Genomic DNA, 8877 nt, shown 5'->3' on the forward strand with positions numbered 1-8877 from the left:
TCCATACCTATACTTGAAAGAGTTTGACGAGATTATAGCTACTTTATATTTTCATAACGTGTCTGAGGACACAGTTAGGTTGAAACTCTTTCCTTTCTCCTTGAAATAAAAAGCTAAGACATGGTTGTACTCACTGCGTCTGCGATTTATTGGCACATGGAATGACATGATGAAGGAGTTCATAAAAAAATTTCATACCATAAGACAAACACCATCAGGAAGTCAATCAAGAACTTTGCCCAAAAGGAAGATGAAACATTCTTCCAATGTTGGGAGTGGTTCAAGAATCTTGTTAGTTCATGCCCACAACATGGTTTTGAAACGTGACGCATAACAAGTTTCTTTCATGACTGACTGACATCTTCCATGCACTAATTCATTGAGATGATGTGCAATGGGGAATTCATGAACAAAAATGTCGATGAAGTGTAGGATTACTATGACAAACTCGTTAAAACCGCACAATTATAAGACATCTCCCCAAGACCTAGCACCATATCTAAGCCTAATCAATCAAAGGAGAGGGGTGGAATATGCTTGTTAAAGGAGGATGACGATATAAATGCTAAAGGGGCTAGTCTCACAAGAAAACTCAAAGCCATGGAACTTAGGAAGGATAAGGGTAAGGAAGTTGTCTGCGGTATTTGTACGTGCAATATTCATACAACTGAAAATTGTCCAACAATACTTGCATTTCAAGAAATATTGAATGAGCAGTCGAATACCGTAAACAACTACTAAAGGCCTTTCAAAGGACTCACTTCAAACACACAAAATCCTAGTTGGAGAAATCACCCAAATTTCAGTTGGAGGAATGGACAATCGGCTACACCTTAAGGTATCCCTAATCAATTCTTAAATCAAGGGAAACCTCAGGAAGAATTGGTTCAAAACCCTCAAGAGCTTATCCAGCAAAGTACTCTTCAAGCCTTACAAGAACTCATAAAGGCCATCCAAAAGACAGACTCACGTGTTATGGTTATGGAGAAAGGGATACTTCCAGCTCAACCTATCCCCAACCATAAACTGCAATACAAAGTTAGTGAACCAAGCTTTTCAAATTCAATAAAGCAAGCTAAGCCTATCACCACTCTTAGGAGCGGGAAGATAGTTGACAAATCTATTCTGGTAAGGGCTAAAAAGTCTAATGACCCAGAAGTAGATGAAATTGATAGACCCAGTGATGCTCCACATGAGGTAGAACCGGAACTTCAAAGCAAGCCGATTACTCCATTCCCCCAATAGTTGGTTGCACCAAAACCTCTGTCTAACTCTCAGGACATTCTAGAGGTGCTTAAACAAGTGAAGGTCAACATCCCTCTTTTGGATGTTGTGAAACAAATTCCTTCATATGTCAAATTTTTGAAAGACCTATGCACGACTAAAAGGCGACAAAGCATCAAAAAGAAAATTTTTCTGACAGAAAAAGTGAGTGCCATCCTAAAGCAAGATGTGCCACAAAAATAAAAAGATCTCGGTAGCCCAACCATTACCTGTGTAATTGGGAATTATCAGATTGAGCACACACTTCTTGATTTAGGAGCGAGCGTAAATCTGATTCCTTACTCGCTCTACGATCAACTAGGTCTGGGTGAATTAAAACCCACCCAGACCACATTACAACTTCCCGATCGTTCAGTTCATGTACCGAGAGGAATAATGAAGGATGTGTTGGTCCAGGTTGACAAATTCTACTACTCAGTAGATTTTATCATCCTGGATACTCAACCTATCATGGACATGAGCACTCAAATTCTTGTCATCCTTGGTCGCCCATTCCTTGCTACATTAAATGCAAGCATAAATTGCAGGAATGGAGTCATGAATCTATCTTTCGAGAATATGACAATAGAGCTTAATATTTTCTTTAATATGAGCAAATTGGCAAATGATGATGACGATACACATGACATTAACATGATTGATTCATTCGTGGAAGATAGAACCCTGATGACCTTATCCTCTGACCCTCTAGAGACGTGCTTGGCACACTCCCATGATTTGGATGATGATATAATTAGGGAGATAGGTGTCATGCTTGATAATGTGCCGGTACTTGAAGTTAACCGGTGAAGGCCACAACATGAAATTGCCCCAAAGTGATGTAGTGCCTCTACTATCTAACCTCAAGGCACCGAAGCTTAACCTAAAACCTTTGCCCTTGATTTGAAATATGTCTATTTAGGTTAATATGAGACATACCCAGTGGTGATTTCTTCCCACCTAGAGCAAGAACAGGAAAATATGCTTATCTCTACTCTCATTGAGCACAAATGAGCCCTTGGATGGTCGATTGCGGACCTCAAGGGAATTGATCCTTTGATTTGTACTTACGGCATTCATCTCGAGGATAATGCGAAGACCTCCCAGCAACCACAACATATATTAAATCCAAACATAAAGGAAGTGGTTAAGATCGAGGTTCTTAAGTTATTAGATGTGGGTATTGTATACCCCATATCCGATAGTCAATGGGTGAGTCCAAATCAGGTAGTTCCTAAAAAGTCAAGAATCACCATCGTAGCCAATGCCGACAATGAACTTGTGCCAACTAGTATCACTACCAGTTGGAGAATGTGCATTGACTACAGGAAGTTGAATACTATCACAAGGAAAGACCACTTTCCTTTGGAATTGGATTGTGTACTGAGTAACTCAATACACTAAGGGGTATTGAGTTGACGTGTCACGAGCTTATTGGCTCTAAGACGTGGGGCCACTTCCCTCCTCCAAACACCAAAACATACACCGTTAGCTTCTCTTTCTTTCTCTCTCTTCCGTGCAAGGAGGAAACGTAGAAGGATATACCACTCCTCTATTCCCAAGCTCCCAGCAGAAAGGATTCCATACCGAGCTACTCAGTACTGTTTTATCGTACAGAATAAACTTAGCTAGGCCCACCTTGAATGTATGTGGTCTATCCATGCCATCCATTAGTTTTTACAGCTAATTTAAGGTGTTCAGCTCAAAATTTAAGCATATCCAAAGATCAAGTGGATCATACTACAGGAAACAGTAGGAGTAATGATTTCCACCGTTGAAACCTTGCTAGGCCCTACAGTGATTTTTATTTGTCATCCAACCTTTTCATGATATCATGAAGACATAGATGAAGGGAAAACACAGATATAAGCTTGATCCAAAACCTTTGTGGCCCTAAGAATTTTTCAATGGTAGACATTCAATTCACATTGTTTCTGTGGTGAGGTCCATTTGAACTTTATATATGATTCATTTTTGGGCTCAAGCGTTGAAATTATATTGTAAAATAGATGAACGGAGTGGATAAGATACATAAATCATGATGAACGTCACAGAATTTAATCAGCACGCTAATCTTAATGAGTTACCGGTATGCAATGGAAGCGGATTGTGTCCTACGCCCGCTTGAATGGTAATCTATCCAGGCAGGGCTCTATGGGGTCCACCATGATTTAAGGATTTTATCCATGTCGTTAATAACTTTTCTCAGATAATTTTACTACATGATTCAGAAAATTAAGCAGATTCAGATCTCCAGTGGACCACACCAAAGGAAGCAATGGTGATAATGACATCCACCATTGAAACCTCTCTAAGGGCCACTGTGATGTTTCAATAGTGGGAATTATTATTCCCAATGTTTCCTGTTCCATGGTCCACTTGAGCATTGGAAATGATTCAATTTTGGTCTCAACCATTAAAATGCGCTTGAAAAATGGATGAACGACGTGGATAAACTACATCCATTTACAGTGGGCCAACAGAGTTTACTCAATACCATTGAAATCTCTCTAAGCAGTGGTAGATTCTTCTATGTTTCCTCCTCACACAGAAGAGAGAGAAAGAGAGAAGCTAACGGCTTTGTTTTGGTATTTGGAGAAGGGAAGCAGCCCCACATCTTAGAGCCAATTGGCTCGTGACACGTCAACTCAATACCCCCTAGCGTACTGGGTTACTCAGTACACAATCCAATTCCCTTTCCTTTGCCTTTCATCGATCAAATTTTTAAAAGGCTAGCTGGTCATTCCTATTACTATTTCCTTGATGGATATTCGGGCTACAATCTGATCGAGATAGTCCTTGAAGATTAGGAAAAGATGACATTTACATGTCCTTACAGCACCTTTGTTTACCAAAGGATGCCATTTTGGACTATGTAATGCTCCTGCCACTTTTTAGCAATGTATATTGAATATTTTTACTAATATGGTGGGGCAATATTTAGAGGTCTTCATGGATGACTTCTCAATCTTTGGTCCATCCTTTTGCGAATGTTTGGAAATTTTAAAAAATGTGATGAAGCGATGTGAGGAAAAGAATTTGGTACTTAATTGGGAGAAGTGTCACTTCATGGTTCGTAAGGGAATTGTCCTGGGACATACCATCTCTTCCAAAGGAATTGAGATAGATAAGGCTAAGATTGATCTTATCTCTAACTTACCTCCACTCAAGAACATACGTGATGTGCGATCCTTCTTAGGACACGCCAAATTTTACAAAAGATTCATAAAGGACTTTGATCACCTCTTTCGTCCTTTATGTAATCTACTTCAAAAGGATATATACCATACGAGTTGACTGAGCAATACCAAGAAGCTTTTTCTAAGATCAAGGGCATGTTAACCACCACACCTATCATGCAGCCACCCAATTAGAGCATCCCTTTTGAAGTTATGTGTGATGCGTCCGACTATGCTTTTAGGGCGGTATTAGGTCAAAGAAAAGATAAGAGGCCCTCTATTATACATTATGCAAGTAGAATCTTAAATCCTACCCAGGTGAATTACATTACTACGGAAAAGGAACTCTTAGCCGTAGTATTAGCTTTGGACAAATTTAGGTCCTACCTGATTGGATCCAAGATCATCATCTACACGAATCATGCGGCACTCAAGTATCTTCTTTCTAAAATGATGTTAAGCCCCGCTTGATAAGATGGATCCTTCTACTCCAAGAATTTAATTTAAAAATAAAAGATAAAAATGGAGTAGCAAATGTAGTGGCTGACCACCTTTCCCGCCTTGATCTCTCTAATTTTCTTGAAACGACACATATAAATAATATGTTCCCTGATGAACAATTGTTTAAAGTCTATCAATTACCTTGGTTCGTGGATATTGCTAATTATCTTGCCACAGGTTCCACACCGACACATTGGACTGCACAAGATAAAAAGAAATTCTTTGGCAAGGTGCGCAAATTCTTCTGAGATGATCCGTATTTATTCAAATATTGCCCAGACCAAATCTTAAGGAGATGTGTGCCAGATAATGAAAACTAAAGTGTCATCTCCTTTTCTCACTCTCAGGCTTGTGGTGGTCACTTTTCTGCTAAAAGGACCGCAGTTAAAATTTTGCACTGCGGCTTTTATTAGCCCACTATGTTCGAATACTTATGAGTTTTGCAAAGCTTGTGAGCATTGTTAGAAATTGGGAGCATTGTCCCATAGAAATATGATGCCTTCAAACTCTATTCTTATCATAGAAATATTTGATTGCTTGGGCATCGATTTTATGGGACCATTCCCCCAATCTTTTGGAAATTTATATATTTTGCTAGCAGTAGACTATGTCACTAAATAGGTCGAAGTGATCCCATGCTGGAACAATGACCATCAAACCATCATTAAATTCTTAAAAGAAAACATCATTTCTTAGTTTAGAACGTCTCGAGCCATCACAATAGGCCATTCGCAAATTTAATGAAGAAATATGGTATCTCTCAAAAGTGAGCACTCCATACCACTCACAATAAAGTAGGCAAGGTGAGATTTTCAATAGGAAAATTAAATATATACTAGAAAAAATGGTTAACCCTGACCGCAATGATTAGTTAATCTACTTGACCAATGCTTTATGGGCTTACCATACTGCATTTAAGACTCCTATTGGAATGTCTCCCTTTAGACTTGTCTATGAGAAGGCTTGCCACTTACCTGTGGAGTTGGAACATATGGCCTACTGGGCAATTAAAAATCTGAACTTTAATTTGGACAATGCTGGCTTGCTGCACAAACTTCAATTGAATGAACTTGAGGAAATCCGGAATGATGCATACGAGAACTCAATAATTTACAAGGACATAATGAAGGTATTTCATGACCAACACATTCTTTGAAAATCATTCACACTAGGTCAGAAGATCCTTTTATATAATTCTTAATTACATCTCTTTCTGGATAAACTCAGATCTCATTGGATCAGCCCTTTCACTGTTACTAATGTCTATCCTCATGGGGCCATCGAGATTCAGAATCTAAACAGTGGCAATAAATTTAAAGTGAATGGACACCATTGAAAGCCATTTGTTGAAAATTTTGATTTAGAGGACATGTCCATACCTCTTAATGATCCTTTTTACCAGGACTAACCTCTTAGTCTGACGGAGGTGTAGTTAGGTTTACCACTTTTCGCTGTTTAGGATAGTTTGCTTTCCATTGTTTTAAGATAGTTTGCTTATTATCTGTTTGAGTCTTTTGTGCTAACCCATCTTCATGCTGAGATCATTGGAAAAGCCTTAAAATTCCTTCTTCAGGTACTATCTTTCCATCACTTCCCTTTTCTTTTAGTTATCTCTCTTGCATTACAAGCTTATTTCTTTTACATTGAGGACAATGTAGATTTTAGGTTCGGGATGGGGGATTAGGTTACCTAATCAGTTGTTCTCCTAGTCTTTGAGCAAAAATTGTAGAAAAAAAAGTGTAAAAAATTGGAAATTTTTTGAAAAATAGAAGTATAAGATGCTTAATGTTGATGATTTATATCCCTTGGATCCAGTTACTTGAAGATTTCAAAGTTAAGTTCGAGTTATTAATCCATGAGTAGAAGTTTTAAACATTAATCGAGCCATGATTTCACATTCCACATCTACCAATCACATTAAAGCTTCAGTCAACATTGAATTGTTAAATTGGTGATTATCTAGCATGAAAGGAACCCACCTAGAGAATTTATCCATCACGTTTTAAAAAATAATAATAATAATACCCAGCTAAAAAACAGTTGTCTTCAAAAAGGCCACCTATTAAATATCTTTAAAACGGTTGATAAAACATGAGAGCCATCGATGGAAAAACCAAAAGCTGGAGGAATAAAAGAGGAAATTAAAAGATGAATTGTAAGACAAGTTTTGGTTTAGGTTTTGGTTGTCCTAAATGCTCTTTTAATTATCAATGTTATCATAAAAGTGAAGAATTGAACCTTTACCCATGGAACTCAATGTTTGAAATTATTCTAATTGGAGGATTAATGCTTTGAACTTGATTATGAAACTTACCAAGTGCCAGAGTTTAGGAGAAGGTAATGCACAATATTGATGTATTTTAGAATTTTATTATCTGGATTATTTTTTAAACCGCTTGAGCTTATAGAAACTATCCTGTGGTTCTCAAAATATTTTTCGCATACTTTGCTCGGGATTAGAAAAATGTTGGTTGGGGATTGTGTTGAGGGTCAAATATTGCATATTATCCCCCATTTATATCTTGGTTTTATGAACATGTTAATGCTTAATATTCTATTTTACTCATGTTTGTGTTGCAAGGTAAATTTAAGAGCTTGGATTGAAAAGGGTGCTAAAAGCATGGATTTGATGCTCAAGAATCACCAAGGTAAGGGATGGATCTTAAGAGACCAAGACTGAAGAATTCATATGCTTGGTGATGGAATCCCTTCCAAGTATCACAATTCTCATCCTTTGAGAATTAGATCAATGAAAGTTCAGATTTGGTTTTATTGATATATCTTCCAATTGGATAGGATAAGACTCTAATTCCAATTGTGTTACCTAAATCAAGTAAGAGGGCTCCCTGATCACTACAAGTAGATCCTTGGCACCATAGTTCCCACCTTTAAATTCTTAGTTTTAATTACTCTATTCACAATTACTCTCTCAAATACTTCAAAATTAGTTTCATATCTTCTTCTAGTTCTACTTCTAGTTAATTTCAGAAACGTACAAGTTTCAGTCCCTGTGGATTCAACCTCGGTCTTACTGAGATTATTACTACATCACGACCCTACACTTGGGGTTATGAACAAATGACCGTACGATGGTCATTATTCCGGCACGGGATCGCTTCGACCCACTTAGTGTCGTAGTCTACTACTAGCAAAATGTACAAATTTCCAAAGGATTGGGGGAATGGCCCCATAAAATCAATGCCCCAGCAATTAAATGCTTCAATGATAAGAATAGGTTCAAAGGCATCATATTTCAATGGGATAATGCACCCAATTTCTGACAACGCTCACAAGCTTTGCAAAACTCATGAGTGTCCTTGAACATAGTGGGCCAGTAAAAGCTGCACTGCAAAATTTTAGCCATGGTCTTTTTAGCAGAAAAGTGACCACCAGGAGCCTGCGAATGATAGAAGGAGATGACACTTTGGTGTTCATTGTCTAACACATATCTCCTTAGAATTTGGTTTAGGCAATATTTAAATAAATATGGGTCATCCCACAAGAACTTACAAACCTCAGGGAAGAATTTTTTTCTTATCTTGCGCATTCCAATGAGTCGGTGTGAAACCTGTGCCATGATAATTAGCAATGTCAGCAAACCAAGGTAATTGGGAGAGTTTAAACAATTGTTCGTCAGGGAACATATCGTTTATAGGTGGCATTTCAAGGGAATCCAGGAGATCAAGTCTCAAAAGATGGTCAGCCACTACGTTCTTTACTCCCTTTTTGTCTCGTATTTCCAAATCAAATTCCTGGAGTAGGAGGATCCATCTTATCAAGTGGGACTTAGTATCATTCTAAGAGAGAAGGTACATCAATGCCGCATGATCAATGTAGATGATGATCTTGGATTCGATCAAGTAGGACCTAAATTTGTCCAGAGCGAACATTATGGCTAAGAGTTCCTTCACCATAGTAGAGTAGTTCACTTGGG

The 8877-nt window shown here is 38.0% G+C and overlaps 1 non-coding gene across 1 annotated transcript; it reads right to left on the reverse strand.

The window, feature by feature from the left end:
* Nucleotides 1-210: 210 nt before the first annotated feature.
* On the reverse strand, nucleotides 211-317 carry LOC131217943 (small nucleolar RNA R71). The gene has a single exon (XR_009157524.1). It is a non-coding gene; the product is annotated as a small nucleolar RNA R71 (small nucleolar RNA).
* Nucleotides 318-8877: the final 8560 nt, after the last annotated feature.

The sequence above is a fragment of the Magnolia sinica genome, chromosome 10 (assembly GCF_029962835.1).
Source record: "Magnolia sinica isolate HGM2019 chromosome 10, MsV1, whole genome shotgun sequence".
Classification (NCBI taxonomy): Eukaryota; Viridiplantae; Streptophyta; class Magnoliopsida; order Magnoliales; family Magnoliaceae; genus Magnolia; species Magnolia sinica.